The following is a 23273-nucleotide window of genomic DNA, read 5'->3' as shown; positions in this document are numbered from 1 at the left end:
AGTCCAGGCTGGCCTCGAACTCACAGAGATCCACCTGCCTCTGCCTCCCGAGTGCTGGGATTACAGGTGAGCACCACCACTGCCAGGCCATAGCTTGAATTTTATTGATGCTCAGGAATCTATATGGAGTCACTTCTTGAAATCTGTATGTCTCCTCATAACCTGGCCTCTGAATGTATCCAATTGCCTGTTGGACATCTTCATTATGGCCGTCCTATCATGGTCAAAACAAGATTATTGATATGTGTTAAACACACCCCAGGGCACATAGATGCACTAACACTCACTGTGTCTGTTGTATGCTAGTCAGTTTAATGGCTATTATCTCATTTTGGCATAATTTACACATGTATTACTATGATAACTGCCTAGCACAGGATGCATGTGCACATAGAGCATGACTGCCTTGGTTAGCTCAGATATGCTTTGCTTTAGATAGTCCAGCAACCTTAAGGTTTACAAGAAGCTCTTTAGATAAGGAAAGTCCCAACACTGAGCACCTCTTGCTTTATTGCTGTGGTGGTTTGAATAAGAATGGCCTCATAGGATCATATATTTGAACGCTTAGGGAATGATGCTATTCGAAAGAATTAGGAGGTGTGACCTTGTTGGAGAGTAGGTGTGGCCTTGTTGGAGGAAGTTTGTCACTGAGAGTGGGCTTTGAGGTTTCAAAAGCCCAAGCCAGGCCCAGCTGACTCTCTTACTTCTGCCTGTGGATCTAGATGTAGAACTCTCGAGCCCCTTCTCCATGTCTGCCTGCATGATGCCCTGATTCCCATCATGATAACAATAAACTAAACCTCTGAAACTGTAAGCCTGCCCCAATTAAATGTTTTCCTTTGTAAGAGTTGCCGTGGTCATGGTGTTCCTTCACAGCCATAGAGCACTGCCTAAGATAATTACTGTGCCTTCCTGTTCCTTCTGGGTAGGTTCTGATTCTGCTTTCCCTTTTCTGAGAGGAGAAGCAATTTCCACCATGTTCCCTGTGTGGAGTCTTTAAGTCTGGAGTCTTAAAGAGCACGGGTCACCAACTACTTGCATCAAGATCATCCTGGGTCCCTGTGAACAAGACTGTTTCTTCGAGTCTCCCAAACCAAACTTTCTGGGGCGAGGGCCCAGAATTGCAACCTTTTTAAAGCAAGTTTCTCAGATTCTCCCTAAGTGCACTGTGGTTTGAGGCTCACTGTCCAAATCTCTTGGCTCCTTTGGTATTTCATCTAAAATATTCATGGAAGAGACATTCTGGGGAGCCCAGGAGAGTGGGGGCTGGCTGCATTAGTCAGTCTCCTGTCACTTTAACAAACACCTGAGTGAATCACTTACAGAGAGAAAAGGTTTATTTTGGCTCACGGTTTTGGAGTTTCAGTCTACAACTGATTGATGCTGTTGCTTTGGGGCTAGGGCGAGGTAATACATCAAGGCTGAAGTGCTTGGTAGGACAAAAACCACTTATGTAATAGCCAGGGAACAGGAGAAGGGTTGGGGTCCCACAATTCCCTCTGGGGGCATACCCCCAGTGACCGAAAGGCCTCATGCTAGGTCTTTTGTCCATCCCCTCTCAATGAAATCATCTGGGGACCAAGCCTTTACCACACGAGCCTTCGGGGACACTTATCCATACCACAACCCTGACTCACAGCTACTCTTTACCACACTGAAGTTGCTATGTGAGCCCCAGGAACTTGTGTGGCCACATTTAGTGCTACACACATCTTTCTGAACTGTGTGATTGGTCCCCACTTATACTTTCCAGAGCTACAACCACAACCCAAAACAGTTTTCACCAGAGAAGATCTTTTTCAAAATAATGATTTTCTTGGTGATTTTTATCTTGTTGCTCTAGGCATTAAATTCAGTACAGGTTGATGAAATTTAGATATAATTATAGGTTGACCAGCGTCCAAGTAAGCCTTGAGACATGAAGGATGCAAGAATTTATAGTACCCAAATCAGATTCTGGGAAGACTGGGATGAGCTAGTTACCCTAGTGCGTGAGTATGTCTTTTTTTTTTTTTTTTTGTTTTAAACATTTTTTTTTAAGATTTATTTATTTATTATGTATACCGAAGTGGGCACCAGATCTCATTACGGGTGGTTGTGAGCCACCATGTGGTTGCTGGGAATTGAACTCAGGACCTCTGGAAGAGCAGTCAGTGCTCTTAACCTTTGAGCCATCTCTCCAGCCTGTAAGTACGTCTTATAAATCAGCCTATGAGCTAAAATTAAACGTATCATCAAATATTAGATTTAAAATATATGTGGGTTGTAAAACAAGGAAAACCAGTTTAGAACAAAATGCATTTTTGAATTAGTCAGATGTATGCCAAAGCGTTCAACAGTGCATGGCAGTGAGGAAGAAAAGTCGCTTTCCCCCTTTGATGAAGGTGTAGTATTGGCCATGTTGTGTGGGCACCATTCTTGTCCAATTACATTGCATTTGGTAATAGTGGTAGGAACACACTTGGGGTAAGGGCTGCTTATTTCAAGCCCCGAGAGTGGGATACTTTTTAAAAGCTTTATTTGTATTCTTTAAGAGCAAACATTCATTGAACAAAATTCTGGGGCTCACAGTCACATTTCCATCCTGTGTATCATATTCTTTTTTTAAAAAAAATCTTTATTCATTTTTTATTTTATGTGCATTGTTGTTTTTGCCTACATGTCTGTCTGTGTGAGGGTGTCAAATCCTGGAGTGACAGACAGTTGTGAGCTGCCATGTGGGTGCTGGGAATTGAACCCGGGTCCATCTGGAAGAGCAGTCGGTGTTCTTACCCGCTGAGCCATCTCCAGCCCCATATTCTTTTTTTGTGTTCACCTTCAGTACCATCCCTTCTCCCGTCCTCCACGGGTGTGCTTCCTCTTCCCAGATAGTTTTCTCTCTATTCCCTCTATAAAAGAAAAGCCACACAATGTTTGTCTTCCTGCATCTGGCTTATTTCACTTCTCATGATGATCTCCTTCCCTCCTTTTCCCTGCAAATGACTTCATTTAACTTTTTCTTCATGGCTGAGTAAACCTCCACTGTGCATTTTTTTTTTTTTTTTTGCTTATTTCACAAATTTTTAATTTTTATTTTTAGGAGTTCATACACGGGCACTGCACATTTTCTTTATTTATTAAGTTAATGAGCATTGAGGCTGATTCTATAACTTTTGGAAGCTGTGATTATTGCAGCAATACACATGGATGTGTAGGTACCTCTGTGTATCTTGACTTAGATTCCTTCATCTGTATTTCCAGCAGTAGTATCATTGGCTCATATGGTAGGTATGATGGCTAATCTTTGTTGTCAACTGGATACACCTGGAAAGAAGGAGCCTCACTTGAAGAATTGCCTTAATCAATTCTGTGGGCACTTTCTTGATTGCTAATTCGATGTAGGAGAGTCATCTGTAGGCAGGTGAGATTTGGATGTTTAAGAAAGGTCATTGAATGTAACCCTAGGAGCAAGCCAGGAAGCAGTATTCTTCCATGGTTCTGCATCTGCTTCTGCTTGAGTTCCTTCTGTCTTCCCTAGTGATGGATTGTGATCTGGAAAGGTAAGCTAAATGCCACTCCCCCCAGTTGCTTTTGGTCATGTGTTCATCACAGCACCAGAAGGCAAACTGGGATAGTAGACCTATTTTGATTCATCTATTGTTTATTTTTTGAGGAACCTCTATACTGACTTCCATAGTGGCTGTATAAGGGTTCCTTTCCCCTTACATTCCTGCCAGCATTTTTTTCTTTAAATTAAGAATTTTTTAAAATTCATTTTACATACCAACCACAGATCCCCCTCCCTTCCTTATTCCTGCTGCCCCCCCCCCAGCGTTTCCCTCCCCCAATCCCACCCCTCCATTCCCTCTTCCAACAAGGTAAGGCCTCCCATGGGGAGTCCGAAGAGCCTGGTACATTCAGTTGAGGCAGGTCCAAGTCCCTCCCCGGCATCAAGGCTGTGTGAGGTGTCCCACCACAGGTAGTGGGCTCCAAAAAGCCAGCTCATGCACCAGGAATGGGTCCTGATCCCACTGCCAGGGGGCCCCCTTAAGCAGATCAAGCTACACAACTGTCTTGCTTATGCAGAGGCCTGCCAGCAATTTTTATTGTTATTTTCTTGATGACCTGTTGTTCTGACTGACTTGGGTGAGATGGGATCCGAATGTAATTTTTTCTTGCCTTTCTCAGATGGTAAGGATCATGAACCATTTCTCATATATCCATTGTCTGTTTGTATTTCTTATTTTAAAGACTGTTGTTTGCCCATTTATTGATCAGAGACTTGATCTTTTGATGTTTTGGTGTTTCACTTTCTGAGTATATATTCTAGATATTAATCCCTTGTTGAGTGTAGAGCTGGTGAGGACTTCCTCTCCTGATGGAAGTTGTCTCTGGGCTCTGTTGTTTCCTTTTGTATGGAGAAGCTTTTTAATTACATGCAATCTCATTGTGGATTCTTGCTCTTATTTCCTGGGCATCTATTTGGGATTGCCCTTTCTTCTGGGAGGCTGTTTTACTCTGACCTAACTGTGGTTTAGTGCCAGGCAAGCTCCTTGGTCATGAGTGCACAGGGAGAGTGTGTGTGTGAATGGGGGTATTGGGGCAGGGGGGGAGTGCACAAGGGGAGAGCACATGGGGAGAGCACACGGGAGAGCACTCCAGGAGCATGTTGATTATTTGCCCCACTCTTACCTTGCGAGGAAACGTCACAAAACACAACAGAATCCACTAACAAGAGTTTTATTAAGATAAGGTAAAGAGACAGAGGTGCACAGGCACATGGAAAAGACATGTGAGTAAAGATGGAGCCGGGAATCATGGTGCTGGCTTATAAAGGCTGGGCTGCGCCTGCGTACACAGGCTCATGTGGCTATTCCACGCATGTGCGTAGATCACATGGTCCACGCAAAGCCACAGGGTCCTGGTCACACAAGACGTTTTGGGGGCATGTTGTGAATCTATATCAGAGCACACGGGGAGATCACACGGGAGAGCACACGGGGAGATCACCCGGGGAGATCACACAGGGAGACTACTGTCTATTGGAGTGGGAGAGGTGCCCTGTGCTCTGCCTTGGAAGCTGGCGTTTCCTTTTCCCTCATCATCCTTCCAGTGGTCAGCATCGACCCCAACCTTGTAGTACACTGCCTAATGTCTATAACACTTTTATGGTCCTATAAAACATTTCAGCTCCTTCAGGACAACAAGAGAAAAACCACTTAGGTAGATTTTTTAAAAAAAACATATCATGTGAAAGTGTCTATTTTTCTACTAATGGTGGCATGAAATAGACCTTTTTAATATCTAGATATTTGTCTAAAGATCAAATAATCTTTGTTGGGGGGCATTGTAGAGAACAAAACCCTGAAGCCAAGTGCTCAGGGTCTGTGAAAGTCATGATATGACCCCATCCTTTAGGGTAGCTGCTGTCAGCTACCGTTGGCGAGGGAGGAGAGAAAAGCCTTTGGGAGCGGACAGCTCTTGCTGTCATCGGGACACAGCTGTGGGGACAAAGATGTGGACCTTTGGGAGCAGAGCAATATGCTGTGGGTGCTGTGGGGACACAACATGCAGTCTGCAGAGAAGAATCACCGTCACACCACGAGTAACACGTGAGAGCACACAGTAGCTTACCTGACTTATTTTACTTAACATAACATCTTCCAGTTACACACACTTTGTGGCAAATGACATAATTAATTCTTTTTTTTTTAAAATGGGTGAACAATATTCCACAAAATAAAGAGGTGCCTTATCTGTTTACCTGTCCATACGCACCTCAGCGGATTCCACCCCTACCCTGGCTGTTCTGAACAGCAGAATGGGAACTGCTTTCTAGCTATGGCTTGGCCCTTGCCCCTCATCTTCCGGCTGGTGTATAGTTAATGCTGCCTCAATGACAGCATTAATCTTGGATTACAAAGTGGAAGGCTCCTATTGGAGCTGTCAGGAACCTGGGTTCCTTTTTATGTTTATGGTGAAGTGCTGCTCTGCAAAGGTGTTTAGCTTAGTCCTACCTCACCCCTGCAGTCTGGGTTAGGTGGTTTATTCATCTGCAACACAGTCAGCTGGGAACCCGGGTTCCTGACACTGTGGAGTGAGCGACTCAGTTGCTCTGGATTATTTATATTTGAATTCTTTCGAGAACGGGATAAGCGATCACGTTGAAGGCACTGTTATTTTGACTTTTGTTATAGCAACTGAGTGTGTTTCCTAAGTCAGGCAGCAGAGCCCTGCTTCTTTATAACCCTCTTCAGGTATTGATATGTGAACAGGACATCTGGCCTCACTCTTTAAAAGACTAAAGCGTCCAGCTTTTTTTATGACAGTGGAGACAGGTTGTGTTTAAATCTTGACTCCAGCCAGCCCAGGACGAGGCTACTCCACCAAACAGGAAATATCTGTGAATGGGCAGGGCCAGTGGAGTGCTCCAGGCTACTTATAAGGCTTTAATGTGTAACCTTGACCTCATCATCAACCAAGTTCACCAGGCTGTCTGCCTGTCCCTCAGCATAGTTCTAGCCACTTCTGAGTTATCCTTTCCTGACAGGTATGGGACAAGGGAGGCGAACACGTGTCCCCTTGCTGTACACAAGAACCTGCTCTTATTCCTTTACAGTCTTCCAGTGTACATCTGGGTTGTTCCTGTAAGTCTGTTTTTATTTTGTATAATATGTATGCATGTATGTCTGGGTGTGGGTAACCGCATATGACTACAGGTGTCAGTGGAGGCTGAGGAGCTGGCGTCACAGGTGGTTGTGAGGTGGGTGCTGGACTGAACTCTGGTCCTCTGGAGGAACAATACCCATTCTTAGTCATTGTTATCTCTCCAACACCACTGCTGAGGAGAGTTCCTCTCAGTTTATCCAGGGGCTGGGTCAGTGAAGCTTCTTAGAATCTGCTTTGGGAAGTGTTGTGTGTGCCTGGAGAACAATGGGTAATTTGTGAAATGGAGGGAGAGATTGGGAGAGGGAGTGTGTGTGTGTGTGTGTGTGTGTGTGTGTGCATGTGAGTATGTGAGTGTGCACATGGAGAACAATGGGTAATTTGTGAAATAGACAGAAAGATTGGGAGAGGGAGTGTGTGTATGTATTGTGTGTGTATGTGTGTGTGCATGTGAGTGTGTGAGTGTGCACATGGAGAACAATGGCTAATTTGTGAAATGGAGAGAAAGATTGGGAGAGGGAGTGTGTGTATGTGTGTGTGTGTGAATGTGTGTGCATGTATGTGTATATGTATGTGTGCATGTATATGTGTGTCAGCGTGCACATGGAGAACAATGAGTAATTGTGAAATGGAGTGTGTGTGTGTGTGTACCCACCAGTGGAGACAGCAGGTGAGTGTGGAATGGACTGGAGTGGCGAGAACCTGCCATTTACTGGTGTCTGCCCTCTTTGTGACCAGTGCTTAGCCAATAATAACACCTAATTCTTACAACAGCCCTGAGAATTGGGAATCTTGCCTCTGTGAGCAAATACTTAGCAGAAGCAAGGGAAGGGTTTGATTTGGGCTCCTAGGTTTGTGATGGGGAAGGCATGGTGGCTGAAGTGGCCCTGTCCAACCCACAGACCCAGGAGCTTGCCTATACTGGATGTGGGGCCCAGCAACAGCCATCAAAGATCTGTCCCTAAGGGCATGTGTCAGGCAAGCAGACCATGGGCTTCAAAGGTTCCACAACTTCCCAAAACAGCACAGCAGTTGGTGACCAAGAGTTCAAACACAGGAGCCGGTGGGGGGCACATGTAGCTGATAGTCTGTGAGTAGCATTCAGTGAGTGCGGTCTGACTTCAGTGAACTTTTTCCACACAAATAACCACGCCCTTTGTTTTGTCTGTAAGAGATAATGGGAAAGTGGCAGTTCTGTAAATATTTAGTTAATCTGATAGGAACTGGCCACTCAGGAAATTCGAGCAAGGGAATGGTCTTTGGGGACTGGTGTAGTTGAAGTTTCCCATCTGAACAGAGACACTGGCTTCTGTTGTCCCAGACTTCAACTCTCCACACCCTGAGCAAGGATGAGCAGCTTTGCCATGCCATACTGGGAGAGGAACCAGATTTCAAATCAAGGAACCTTGGGAAAGTTTATTTCCTTGTTTTCTTTTCTTTCTTTCTTTTTTTTTTCCAAGACAGGATTTCTCTGTGTAGTTTTGGTGCCTGTCCTGGATCTCACTCTGTAGACCAGGCTGGCCTCGAACTCACAGAGATCCACCTGACTCTGCCTCCCGAGTGCTGAGATTAAAGGCGTGCGCCACCACTGCCCAGCTATTTCCTTGTTTTCTAAAGGTTCTTTCAATAACAATACAGACTTTGAGATTAGCGTTCTAAACTCTCTTTAATCTTTCTTCCCTCCCTCCTTCCTTCCCTCCCTCTCTCCTTTCATCCTTCCTTCCTTCCTTCCTTCCTTCCTTCCTTCCTTCCTTCTTTCTTTCTTTCTTTCTTTCTCTCTCTCTCTCTCTCTCTTCCTTCCTTCCTTCCTTCCTTCCTTCCTTCCTTCCTTCCTTCCTTCCTTCCTTCCTTCCTTCCTTTCTTTCTCTCTTTCTTCACTGTATAACCCAAACTGGCCTTAAACTCACAACTCACACCCCCCCCCCCCCCACATCTTAGCCTCCCAAGTTCTAGGGTTACAGGTATGCACCTCCACGCCTGGCCCCTAGATTGCTTTTTATCCTTTAAAAATTTTGCTTCTGTAAAAGTCCCTTGTATCACGTACAAGCCTGGATTTCAACATTTCTTTCCTTCTCCAGATTTTGCCCACTAATTTGTATGTGGACCAAGCCATGCAAAACAGGGCTCCGTTTGAGTAGCACTTACTTCTCTGTTAAAAATTAACAACCATCTGAGGCTAGCAATTGAATGTATTGCCTTCTTATCCTCTCCCCATAATTACATGTGCAATATAATTGTGAGGAAACTGTATTTTCGTCTCTCCTCAGGCCTGGCCTTGAGTTTTAACCCTGCATACACTGGAATCAGTGCGAGCACTCTGCACATAGCCACTCACATCCAGCCACCTCCTGTCCTGCACTCCACTCTTGGTAATGCTTTCTCCTTTCCCCGCAGACCATAAATTGGCAGCGGACGATAAGGAGAAGTGCGGTTCCTCTCCAGGGCTGCCTGCACCTCGTGCTCACACTGTGTTGTGATGTCCCAAGGGGGAGGATGAGAACTCAGCAGAGGCTAGGTTGTCACTGTTCATCTCCCACTGAAGGAGAGAGAGAGTCTAGCGGATGTTCTAGAGATAGATTCTCTGCCTCTTCTTTCATTGCGAAGGACAGCTCAGACAGCAATTCTTTTTGCTGGGCCTTCTGTTCTTTTACTTCTGTTCGGCTGCAGCCCTTCTTTCTCATTCTCCAGATTCCAGAACAAGCTCTGGGGCAGCACAGTAATAGAAGCCATCAACTACAACAACAACAACAACAACAACAACAACAACAACAACAACAATTCCATGGTGATGTAATTTACACACCATAGAGTTCCCCATTTTTAGGAGCACAGTGAATGAGCTTAGTAAGTGTGAAGTTATATAGCAGTCATTGGAATTGCTGGGGTGTGTCCATTACCCGGAAAGGTTCCCGACACCTATTCAGTCTCAACTCTCACCTCCAACCCCAGGCAAGCACTAGACCACTCTCTCTCCACTGATTGGTTCTTTTTAGAAATAGGGAAATATAATGTTTGCTCATTTAATCCTAACTTCTTTTATTTAGCGTACACACATGCACGCACACACATACACACATATAGTGGACTACCTATTTACTATGCATAGCAATGATCTCTTTTTGCTATGCTCAGTGTCCACTGGACAGCTACGGCACATTTTGTCAGTGGACATTTGCACTACCTTCAGTGTACAGCTGCAGTAGAGAATGCTACTCTGGACGTGAGGATGTAATTGAGTCTCTGCCCTCACTCTCCTTGGGTAATAAGGAGAGCTGGAGTTATGAATCCTATGATGACTCTGTTTAACATTGGCTGTCTACTGCTGGGTATGGAGCCTGGCCTTAAGCGTGGTTTGTATACACAGTAGGACTCCTTTGGAGGGGGGAACGGATTTTCCTTTTGCAAGCAGTTATTGATTGGAGACAGCTTCTGGGTTAGGGATGGAGTATGCGTCCACTTCTCTCAGTGCTGGGACCCACCCCATCTGGCTTAGAGCTGTGTGGGTCCTGTGCATGTTGCCACAGTCTCTCTGTATGTGTGTATTTCTCTCTCTCTGTCTTCTTTTTTTCTTGCTCATTTTAGTGGATGTGAACTAGCTCCTCGTTACAGCCTTGATCTGTATTTTTTTAATGATTAATCATGATGAACATTATTTCATATGCTTATGAGCCATTTTGAATATGTTCTTTAGAGAAATGTTCAACCCATTGCCTATTTAAACATTATTTTTTCTGTTGCTGAGTTCAGGGGCTCTTTATCGATTCTGAATATCAACCCATTATCAGATATACTACTTGCCAATACTTGCCTTCCATGAGCCGTCTTTCTACTCTGTTGATGGTGCCATTTGATGCAAACAAGCTTGTAGCTTTGATGAGATCTAACTTTCTATAGTTTTTTTCCCCCTTCCTGTGATTTTGGAATCGTGACCAAGAAAATGCTTCAAATCCAGTGTCATGAATACCTTCTCTTTTGTATTCTTAAAAGAGACTTATCGTTTTATTTTTGTTTCTTTTATTTTTTTTTTAAAGCAAGATTGGTGTTGTTTTTCAAATTTTTCATTTTTATTTGGTTGTTATGTGTGTGGATGGTTCGCCTGTGTACCATGCGCATGCCTGGTCCCTCTGGAGGCCGGAAGAGGGTGCTGGATCCTATTTATAAGTGGAGTTCTAGTTAGTGTTAAGAGGTGGGAATTGAACCCAGGCCCTCTGAAAAGCAGCCAGTTCTCTTAACTGCTGAGCCACCTCTCCAGCCCTTTTGCTTTGTTCTCTTATGCTTGAATGGTCTTTGGTCCCATGTTGGGATCATTTTGTATTTGGTATAAGGATAAGGATCCAGTTCCCTCTTCAGCGTGTGGATAGTCACCATGAGTTGAAAAGATTGTCAAGTGGTTCTGGTACACTTGTCAAAAGCATTTGAATACATGTATAAGACACGTGTATGTGTGTACATGCATTCACAGACACCCACTAGCACACGCACACACAGAGATGAGGCTTTATTACTCTCTATTTTCTCTCTGCTTATTCCTGGTTATTTTTACCCTGTCAGCACTACGCAATTTTGATCGCCAAAGTTTTGCAATATGCAATAAAACCTGCAAGTGTGAGAGCTCTAATTTTTCCCCCCAGAATGTTCTGGCTGTTTAGACCCCTTTGAGAGTCCATGTGGCATTTAGGATGATTTTTTTTTTTTTTTCTGTTTCTGGAAAAAAGACGTCGTTGGGGTTTTGCTGGAGATTGCATAAAGTCTATAGATTGCTTCGTGTAGTATCGACAGCTTAAAAAATTGTCTTTTGGCTCATGAAAAAAGGACGTCTTTCTATTTCTTTTTGTCTTTTGTCTTTAATTTTTAAAGGATCTCTCCCCCCTGCCCCTGTGTGTGTGTGTGTGTGTGTGTGTGTGTGTGTAAGGTACATGTGTGGTATTGCATATGTGTAGAGGTCAGAGAGTCATCTTGGGTATCATTGTCTGAGACAAGGTCTCTCATTCGGTGCTATATAGACAAGGCTAGGTGGTCTAGGAACTTCTGGGAATGCTCTCCTCTTCCTGTCTCGATGTATAAGTTCTGGGTTAGAGATGTGTTCACCTCTTCTGGCTTTCAGGAAGTGCCAGGGATCCCAACACAGGTCTGTAGCACGAATTTTAAAGAGTCTTATTAATAAAAACAAATCCAAGCCAGAAATTGGGGTGAACACTGGAAAATCAGAGAAGCAGAACAAGCCACAGATACCTCACCTCGCCAGTTCCTCAGCTGATTCTGTTTCCCCAGACTGGAAGCCTCTGAGTCTTTATCCAAATAAATCTCAGCTGAACTGCTGCTCCAAAGCCTGAAAGTTTAACCAGCCAAAAGCTTCTAGTTTCTGGTCCTCATGCCTTATATACCTTTCTGTTTTCTGCCATCACTCCCTGAGACTAAAGCCATGTGTCACCATGCCTGGCTGTTTCCAATGTGGCCTTGAATTCACAGAGATCCAGGGGGATTTCTGTCTCTGGAATGCTAGGATCAAAGGCGTGAGTGCCACCATTTTCTAGCCTCTGTATCTAGTGGCTGTCTGTTCTCTGACCCTAGATAAATTTATCAGGGTGCACAATACTTTGGGGAACACAATACCACCACACAGGTCCCCTGCTTGCCCAGCCAAGGATTGACCTATGGAGCCATCTCAGTCCATTCTGAATTTCTGTTTCAAACTATTCTAGTTAGTATAAGAATGAAGGTTTTTTGTGTTAATATTTTAAGATATTAATTTCTCACCTGATATCTATTGCCACATTTTTATTCCCACTACTTTGTATGTACCTACTATGTGCACCTCTCCTCCACCCTGACTCGTGGAAGTTTCAGAGACCATCTTTCTAGTTTTCTGATGTTTCATGGTGCTATCCCCTGACAGAGCATTTGTTTTATTCACTACTTAGTCATGTGGTCCTGTGCACTTGAGTTCCCTTGTCATCTAATTCTGAGAGGGTTTTTTTTTTGTTGTTGTTGTTTGTTTATTTTATTTTAGTTTTTTTCAAGTCAGGGATTCTCTGTGTAGTTTTGGTGCCTGTCCTGGATCTCGATCTGTAAACCAGGCTGGCCTTGAACACACAGAGATCCGCCTGGCTCTGCCTCCCGAGTGCTGGGATTAAAGGTATGCGCCACTGCTGCCCAGCTGTTTGTTTTGTTTTGAGACAGGGTTTTCCTATGTGGTGATTCTGAGAAACATAATTAAATCTGTATATTCATGTGTGTGTGTGTGTGTGTGTGTGTGTGTGTGTGTGTGTGTGTGTGTGTGTGTTACTGGGGATTGGACCATGGGCTTTGTGCATGCTAGGCAAGTCCTGTATCATTGGGCTATCTATCTCCCAGATCCAATCTTTTCATCAGTAATTTTCATCTCAAATTTTCTCTTCACCTTTTAATGAAATTCTGGGTGTTGGCCTTTTGGATTTCACTGGATTTTAAATCATTTCTTCTTTCATCTTATATAGCCACTAACTTCTAATTTATAGGAGATTTCCTTAACTTTTAATCTCCTTGAACAATGGTATTTAGCTACCAGTTTTAGTTTCTAATGGCAGTTTCTTTTAATCTGACATTTTAAGCAGCATTTTGTTTTTGTTACACAGTGAGAAATCATTTTTTTCCTCCCTGAGAATATGATTACCCTGTCTGTTTTTCTTCCAAACACTTTTCCTTGTGTTTGTTTTTGATTATGTCTTCTGTGAAAAGTATTTCCTCACTGTCTCTCCCTGCTTGAGTGGAGGATGTTTGTGTGTGGGCTTCCCTGGGGAGCCCAGGTTGCCAGAGGCCCTTCCTTTCATTTGGTCTCTCTCTTGCTGGCATGTGAGTCTTCTCTCTGGACTGGGGAAGTGCTATGTGGCCTCCAGTTCAGCTTTTGTTGATGTGTGTGGGAGAGTGCCCCAGATGCCGGCATTCAGGAACAGATGACAGGCCCTGGAGGTGGCACCTGCATTTTGCTATGTGGGGTCAGTGTCCTCTCTGTTTCATTTCCTGAAAATCTATAAGCCCCTATCTTGAGTTTAGACTCTATTCAATTTAATTTTTATTTTAAAAAATGATTTAAGTGTGTGTGTGTGTGTGTGTGTGTGTGTGTGTGTGTGTGTGTGTGTGTGTGTGTGTGTGTGTGTGTGTGTGTGTGTGTGTTCTTCTATAGAGGCTAGAAGCATTGGATCCCCTGGGGCTGGAGTGGTTCAGGTGGCCGTGTGTCACCTGATGTGGGTGTTGGGAATCAAACTTTGGTCCTCTGTAAGAGGCGGTAAGCACTCTCAACTGCAGAGCCATCTCTCCAGCCTCATCCCCCGTCCCCGCCATGCAACGCCCCCCCCCCCCACACCCCCGACAGAGAAAAAACTTCCAGTTTCCTTGAGCAGTGGGACTAGATGGACATACAGCTGCTTACACTGGGGAAGCTCCCTGGGAATCCATGTGATCAGGACCCAGACTTCCTGTCAGCTTTCTTTATTCTGCTCCTTCTAACCGCCCTGGGGTTGTTGTTCGAAAGTGTTTATATATAATGTGGTGTTGACAATCTCAAATCCCCCCACCCCACACACATTCTAATGTTTTGGTTGTGAGCCTAGCCTTTAATGGCTGAACCATCTCACCAGTTCCCCTCTCCACACATGTTCGGTGTTTAATATCTGATGGCACAAATCCTTCCTAATTATCATTCTTCGATATTTTTATATGAACTTAAATTTTTTTAAAGTACTCCATACTCTATAAAGAACAGTATAGATTTATACATATTTTATAATAAGTGAACTTAGTTTTTCAAATCACCCTATTGGGATTTTAATTGGGTTTGTATTCTTCCTATTAGTCCCAGTGCCCAGCCATGGGCTTTCAAGAAAACAAACAAACAAACAAACAAACATTCCTAAACATGTCACCACAAACACATCTACTAAATGGAAATAATCCTGGCATCTATGCTTTCTATATCACACGGTCCTGGCTAACCTGTGCTCGGGTCACACACCAACTGGTAGCAGAACAGAAGGATTTGGCTCTTTTTTTTTTTTTTTTTTTTTTTTTTTTTTGAGACAGGGTCTCCATATGTATCCCAGACTGGCCTCGAACTCCCCAGTCTCAGCATGCCCAGTACTGTGATCACAGTCTTGCCCACACCACGCCCAGCTGTTAGTTAGGACTTTTTAATATCTCACACATATCTGTGAAGGGGCTCTCACCAGCCCCGCACAGTCCAGGCCGGAGGCCATGGCTGTGCCAATGGAAGATGTTAAAGCTCCGAGGTTGGAGTGCGTTCCAAAGACCGAGTCCATCCTCTGGAACTGGAATGAGCTTCCCTGGGGGGGACAGCAGGCCAGGCTTCCAATGCAGCCTGATGGGCATGTGTGTGTTGGGGCAGCGGGATGCTATCCAGCTTATTTCTGCTTCCACTACAGGAGGGACCGCTGTTGAGGGGCAGGGGTGTAAGTGTAACAGGAGGCCGCTCTATCTGCGTGGACGGATCCACACGGAGTTTCAGTAATAAAGTTTATTAGTGTCCCTGATTTAATGTGACATGTTTCCAGGGCAAATTACTCTGAGATCATAGCGTTCATAAAATATGACAGAAATCTTTTAAGTGTGAGCATAAGTTCTGAATTAATGTAATAACCCAATCTGGAAAAAGCCTAGTGGCTCCAAGATTATGCACAGGACTCCTCCATCTCCCCTCCATCTGCCCCCATTCCTGGGCCTCTCTTGAAAAGTCCGTCTTCTAATCTCTAGCCATCCAGCCTCTAGCTGCGATACAGACTTGGCCTTTTCTCTAGTAGGCTTGGGCCAGGATGTGTTAAAGTCTATCGCCTGGGGATCTGTGAGCAAGCCTGATTTTAGTCCTCACTGTTCCTGGCTCCAAGGCATTGGATAAAGCTGATCAATAGGCCATGGCTGCAGTATTCCTTCCTCTAATGGACTGGGAGGCAAGTGGGAGTGTGGTAGCCACCACGACCCTGGAGGCTGGAGTCGACCAGCTGCCCCTCTGCATTCTTCCAGGCAAGGAAGCAGAGGAGCAGGACAAGGGCCTCAACTATTGGATGCAGCTGACATGACAGTGTGAACCCTAGGTTGTGGTTCTAATTTACGCTGTGGGGGTAGAGACAAAACAGCAATCACAGCAACCCCCACAAAATTGTCATGAAGACAGGAATTAAAAATAGAGAAAAGCTGAGCATTTGGACTCAACCAGGATGACATTTGGTACTTCTATCAGGGGGTAGCCTGTGGCCACCACACACCAAAGAAACACATCACCTGCTTTCCTCCCCCTCAGGTAGTCTGGGCTTATCTCCTTGCTCACTCGCTGACCTGCCTCTTTGGAAATTCTGGAAATCTGGGTCTTTAGTATTGGTTGGCTACAGGGTCCCTCTAGATTCTGCCTGCCAGGAAGGCTGGGACACAGGAGCAAAGGACCCTTCTAGTCCTCTGGTTTGATGCTCAGTTCCACATCTAAGCAGAAGTGAGGGTAGCAAGCTGGGTTATATGCTAGGACTCATGGAGTAGGCAGCTTCTGGCACCAAACCAGGAAGATGAGTTCTGGTGGGTTAGCATCCCAGAGATTGTGCTGCTAGGTGAGAGACACGGTGCCCCCACAGCCCTCGGAGCACTGTTGTAGTTTGATTTCACCATAAAATACTGACCAAGAACAACTGGAGGGAGGAGAGGATTGATCTGGTTTACACTTCCAGGTCACATTGCAGTTGGGAGAAGTCACGGCCGGAAACTCAAGCAAGAGCTGAAGCAGAGACCGTGGACGGATTTTGCTTGCAGCACATGCTTAGCTGATTTTCTTATATAGCCCAGGACTACCTACCAAGGGGATAATGCTGCCCATAGTAGGCTAGAGTCTCCTACATGAATTAACAATCAAGAGAATCTCCCACAGACGTGCCCACAGGGCAATCTAATCTGGGTAATTTCTCGATTGAGATTCCTTTCTCAGGTGGCTCTGGAGTCCAGACAGTGTCAAATTGATAAAACTGATGAGGAAAGGTACCATGGATGGCAAACATTCCATCAGTGAGAGTTCAAGGTAGATGTAACAACAGACCTCACATCATTCTTTTTGAGGGCAGTGGATCTCACCCTTCCAATTGCTGTGATCTCCTAACACAGATCCTCATGCTGTGGTGACCCCCAACCATACAACTGTTTTCATTGCTACACCACAACTTTAATTTTGCTACTGTTATGAATTGTAATGTAAATATGTAGATGGTCTTAGGTGACCCCTGTGAAAGGGTCATTTGATGCCCCCCCAAGGGGTCGTGACCCATGGGGTTGAGAACTGCAGTTTTAGGGAGAAGCCCAGAGAATGGCAGCAGTCATTTTCACCCCTTCCTCCCTCCCTTCTCTTTTCTCCCCCATTTCCCCACATCTCTCCCTTTCCTTCTCTCTTCCTCTCCTCTCTCCTGATTTCCAGCTCTTCCCTCTTCTCTATTCCTTGCTTCCTTTTTGAGACAAGTTCTTGTTGTTAGCTCAGGTTAGACTCAAACTCACCATCTTCCTGCCTAGAGAGCCCCGGGGTCACAGGTGTGCCACCACACCAGACCGTATTTCTGTTTGTCATCCTCCTTTAGACTTTTGATGAGCAGGCCTAGGGAGATACCTACACACAAAGCTTACAGCTGCTGCCAAGGTCTCTGAGCCCAGCAGTTGTGTATCAGATGGAAGACTCTCACCAGCAGGTTAGAAGCCACAGGAATTTCGTAAGCCACCCTTGCTCTGGGTCAAAGGTTATCTGACCCTGGAAAACAACCACCTAACCCTTCCCTTATGACCACTGAGTAGAGAAGGAAGGGAAGACAATGTTCTTAGCTTCTTGGAAATTTTCACTGCCATTCACTGAGCTGTTTATGAACCTGTGATGCAATCTCCTCTTAACAGTCAGTCTGACTATTGAGGGCTGGACTCCTCCTCATCCTTGAAGCAGAATCCACAGACCCAGGAATTTTACTTATTATTTATCTATTTTTGAGACAAAGCTTCATGGCCTAGACTGGTCTTGAACTTGTTATGTTGCCAAGGACTTTTGGACTTCTGGACTTCTGCTCTTCCTGCCTATCCCTACCAATTGCTGGGGTTACAACAGGTGTGAACTATGATGCTGAGGATTGAATCCAGGACCTTGGCATGCTAGGTAAGCACTGTACCAATTGGGCTCCTTTTTTTTTTTTTTTATTTTTTGAAACAAGGTTTCTATGAAGCCTAGGTGGGCCATGAACTTCTGCTCCTCCTGCCTCAACCTCCCTAGTGCTGGAATTACAGGCGTGCACCACCATATGTAATGAGTCTTTTTCTGTTCCTGCCAGCCAGCTCCCAAATAATGACATGAAGACTTCTTATTAATTAATGAAAGGTTGGCCTATAGCTTAGGCTTGTCCCATTAGCCCTTATAGCTTAAATGAACCCATATTTTTATTGATCTACATTCTACCATGTGGCTTTTACCTCTCTCTCATTCTGTGTGTCTGACTCACATCTCCTGCATGCCTCAATTATCTCCTTTTTCTCTTCCTGCCCACCTAACTCTCCTGCCTAGCTATTGGCTACTCAGCTTTTTATTATACCAATCACAACAACATGTCTTCACAAAATGTACAAATATTCCACAACAACCATGCCTGCTTGCAATACGGGGAAATGTTGGGTAGACCATCAGGTGGGGACAGGTAACAAACTACTGCATTCCAATAGCACTGGATCACCACCGTCTTTACATCACAGCTAAGCTAGGCTCCTGCTTGGATGGTTCCAGGTCTGCCTCCTCATTAAAGCTTTCCCATCATGAACAGGCAACAGTGGCGTCCTGTCATCTCTTATTATGTTTATGCATTAGAACAGGCACTTGACACTCAGTGATAAGTCGAGTCCAGTCTTTGTGTGTTGCCTTTGCTTTGTTCTTATGTCTAGTGAGTCTTGTCTGACCTCCCAGTCTGCAAATGTTGACCCTGCTCCAGGCTGGCAGTATGGGGATGCGTGTCCCAGTGAGTTAGTGTCTGTGTAAACATGGGATCATTAGAGTCTGTGGTGGAGTGAGGCTTTTGGGTTGGGATGAGACAGGCTTCCTGACAATGTAGTTCTCTTAAGCTGGCAGAGTCTGCAGAGCTGGGGCTCCAGGGCATGCTGTCTTGTGGTGTCCTGTGCCTACCTTTGCCTTGCATGGTGAGGTAAGTGTACTTCCCAACACCTGCTCTAGGGCCTCTGACCAACACCAGCAAACCATTTCTTTGGATCTAATATCCAAATCCTTAACAAATTATCTCTACAGGAAAGTAGGCCTGCACCTCAGTTGTTATGTCTGCTTACCTCGCAGAGCCTCATGGGCATCTTATGCATATTTTTTTAATAGCATTCCAGCAGTAACTGGATTCCTTAGCTTTTCTACAAATAGTCATCCAGTAAGTGACTTAAGAGACATAGGCCTGCTGTCCAGCATGGACTTCAGTTGTCCATGAACGAAGGTGTCAGCAGGGCTGAACTCCCTCTGGAGATCCTAAGGGAGAAGCCATGCTGCTGTTGCCTGTTGTGGGATATTTGTACACCGTGTGAAGATGTATTGCTGTGATTGAAGCAATAAAGAGCTGAATGTCCAATAGCTAGGCAGGAGAGGGTAGGCGGGGTGTCCAGCAGAGAGAGAGAGAGAGAGAGAGAGAGAGAGAGAGAGAGAGAGAGAGAGAGGAAGCCAGAGGGAGGAATCTAGGTATGTGTGAGATGCCAAGGGGACATGGGACAAAGAACAAGTTGAACACACAGGACCAAGGAAAGGTAACCGAGCCATCCTGGTCCGATTTGTAGCTGGAGTTGTACCTGCTCTGTCTTTGGAGGTCATCTGCTGCTCCAGCGGCTACCTCAGTGTCAGACCCACGGTGGAAAATCAACAATGGTCGAAGACGGACAATTCACATTAGGCATGCTTCCTGGACAGGGGTGAAGCAATACTTTGGATCTGCTCAGTGTGGACTTTTCACTGTCCAGTGTTGTTCTGGAAAGTGATGAAGTCATGAGCTCTGTTCCCAACCATGTGCTTTCTTTCCTGAAGGTTGGAAGGCAGAGGGCCAGCGTGTCAACACCTCAGAGTCACACCATATAATTCAGAGCCTCTTTTGACTCTCACGCTGATGTCAACATTTCCCTACCTTGCTGAGAGGCCCATGTGATGACTATACATTAATTTACATTTGCTTGTGTTCCAATAATGAATTCCAGATCAGAGCTGGACCAACGTGGAGGCAGAAGCTGATGTTTCCTGGAGGATAGGAACAAAGAAACAAGCAATCAAAGGAAACAAGGCAAAACCCTTTCTGGCCTAGGGAGATGGCTTATCAGATGAAAATGCTTGGCCCACGAGGCCGATGACCTGGGCTCTGATCTCTGGAATCCAAGTGAAAGCCAGATGCCAGGACACATGCCTGTAATCCCAGCATTCCTAGGGTGAAATGAGAGGCAGAAAGAGGAGAATAGCTTGAAAGCTTACAGGCCAGGTAGCTTGGAACAAGAAGCACAGCAGCAGACAAGAGAGACCCTGCCTCAAACAAGGATGAAGTCAGGAAGTGATGCCCGAGGTTGGCACATGTGTACTCTCACACACAAACACACAGACACTCAACATACAGACACACACACACACAGACACAGACACACCGACAGACACACACACACACACACACACACACACACACACACACACACACACATTTAAGGTATTTGAGAAATTCTTCTTGTATCTGGGAAACTGTATATGTGTTCAGAATTCTCCTTGGGGGATAGTTCTACCATCTCATAGGTGAGGGGACCCCACACCTGAGTAGACCCTCTCTTTATCTCCACAGGGATGATAGTATGTAGACATGGTGCTAGAAACCCTTGCTTGTGGACCTTTTCTCCTCAAGGTTGAAGTTACTTCCCAGGAAGAGATGGCCATGTGATTTCTGCAGAGCTGAATTTTGAGGCTCAAGGCAATGGCCATAGGCCGAGTGTGTGGTCATTGTTGCTGAGATCCTCTCTCTGGCAAAGGAGGTCACATTTCCATGCTGTAACTTCTTGGCCTGTGAACTGGGTGTGGAAGTGGTTGACAGGAAAAGTGGAGTTTTGAAGCATTCTGAGTATCTTGTCCTTAGAGCTGTCCATTCTTGGACACTGCCCATGTGACCTTGTCTATTCTGCCCTGATTCTCCTCCTGCCTTCTGCAGGTTGTGAAACTTCTTCCTCTAACTTTATAGTTAGTTCCCTCTTATCTGTGGGGCTGTTTTCCCAAGATACCCCAAAGATGCCTGAAACCTCCTATAATATCTAGTTCTAGATATAAGCTCCACAATACTACAACTATTGAGATGATAACCGAGACAGACATTTATTAAGTAACTAATAGGTGGGTAGCATATACAATGTGGATGCATTGAATTTATGAATGACACATGTCCTGGAAGAATGGAGTCAGATTTCAGAATTCTAAACGTAATACTGTTCAGAATTATTTGAATTTAAAACTTATGAATTCTTTATTTTCTGTAATTTTCAATGGAATATTTTTAGACTGCAGTTGAATGTAGGTAATAAATTATATAAAAGGTACAACCTCAGATGGTATGCTTCTATCCTGAAACTGTGAGTTCCTGCACTCTGGGGCATTTTTAGTTCAGTGTGTAACACAGTGTTCATGCCAAGCAGGGTCAATGGATAGGTGAGTGAAAATATTTTAAAAAAAAAACACCCACTGCCATTCATCATTCAGGCTCTACCTCACATTTTTCTGTCCTCTTGCCTAATATTTTCCAGACTGATGATCTTTAATATTACCATTTATTTGTTTATTTAGTTTTTTTTCGAGACAGGGTTTCTCTGTATTGTTTTGGTGCCTGTCCTGGATCTTGCTCTGTAGACCAGGCTGGCCTCGAACTCACAGAGATCTGCCTGGCTCTGCCTCTTGAGTGCTGGGATTAAAGGCGCGCATGGCCACTGCCTGGCTAATATTACCATTCATTAACAAACATTTATGGAGTGTCTATTACACAGTACTGGGAGCTATGAATAAATATTCCTAGATTTCTGTCCTCAAGAAACTTGTGTAGAGTTGAGAATATAGGTAGACTAAGTGAGATACATGTTGTAATAGAGACATAACTACAGAAAATAAGAGCTGCCATTGATAGTTTTTTTTAAAAAATATTTGTTTTATTTGAGTATCTGTATCAATTCCTTGATAATTCCATACAGTGTATTTTGGTCACATGCCACCCCCACTCCTCCCAGATTGCCACTTTCCAGACTCACCCAACCTTGAGGACTCTTTTTTTTTTTTTTTTAAACTGGTTGAGTCTAGTTCATGCTGCTCATATATTCTTGAGTGTGTGGCCTTCACTGTGGTCAACCCACCCTTACAGAGAGATGGTGTCCCCTTTCCTAGCAACTGTTGATGGCCGATAGCTCCGTAGCTAGGAGTAGGACTCGGTGCCCACTTCCGCTTCCCATGCTGGGATTTGGTCCGGCTCAGCTTGCACAGGTCTGGTGCATGTTGTCCCAACCACTGAGTTCACACCCACAGCTTCCCGGTTGTGTCCAGAAACACGCTTTGCTGTAGGTTTCCATCACACGTGGCTCTTACACTCTTTCTGCCCCCTCTTCCTTGATGAGCTCTGGGCCTTGGATAGTTGCGGTGTGCTGTCAGGGTCTCGTGCAGGCTGAGCATTCTGTAGTCTTTCGTTCTCTACCTTGTCTCTGTGTTAATATCTCCTGCAAGAAGAAGCTTCTCTGACGAGGGTTGAGGGGCACACTTGTCTACGGCATATCTGTAGGTCACTCGGCATTGGTTTAACACTGTGTCCACTTAGCAGAATAATAAATAAATGTACTAGTCTGTTCCCTAGGGCCTAGGCTGTGTCTCACAGGTTTTTGGCACTTTTAGGAAAGGTTTTATTATTTTGGCGTCAAAATTAACTTTCGATGGCGGTGAATGTAAAAAACCTTATTTTGGGGATGTCACAGATTAAACATTTCCCCTAAATTAGAAAATAATGTGTCCATTGTGGATATGCAGAGAAACATCACAGTTTCAAGGAAGAAACGCAATGATTACCCAGTGTTCAGAGATAACGGTTATCAACCCAGTGTGTCTCTTTCTAGTCTTTTGTCATGCCTACCTGTTTCCCACCCACCTCCCCAAACAAACACACACAAGCAAACGATGTGAAGAGCCTCCGTGTGGAGTCGCACACCTGTAATTCCAGCACTGGGAGGTCGAGGCAGGAGGATTACCAGTTCAAGGCTCATTTGGGCTACATGGCAAGACTTTGTCTTAAACAGAAACTAGTTCAGAACCCTGAATCTTCATCCTTATTTTCTGTCTTTTATTCCAGTCACTTTCTTCTCTCACAAATGTGATGAAAAGCGTGGTTATCAAAGGCTGTGGACGTGACTGTCAGAAATAAAGTAATAACTAGTTCTGTCACTTTAGATTTAAGCTGGTCTCAAGTTATAAAATATTTAGTGGAGAAACATTGGTGTGAAATCCTGTATATAGAACCCATGTTTCCCTTTTGGAGCAGCCATATTTTCTATTGATTTTACAAAAGCCCCCTTATACATTAAGAACATCCAAGCTTTGACTTTTTTAT

The sequence above is a fragment of the Onychomys torridus genome, chromosome 17 (assembly GCF_903995425.1).
Source record: "Onychomys torridus chromosome 17, mOncTor1.1, whole genome shotgun sequence".
In the NCBI taxonomy this organism is placed as follows: domain Eukaryota; kingdom Metazoa; phylum Chordata; class Mammalia; order Rodentia; family Cricetidae; genus Onychomys; species Onychomys torridus.
This window is presented reverse-complemented; position numbering follows the sequence as displayed.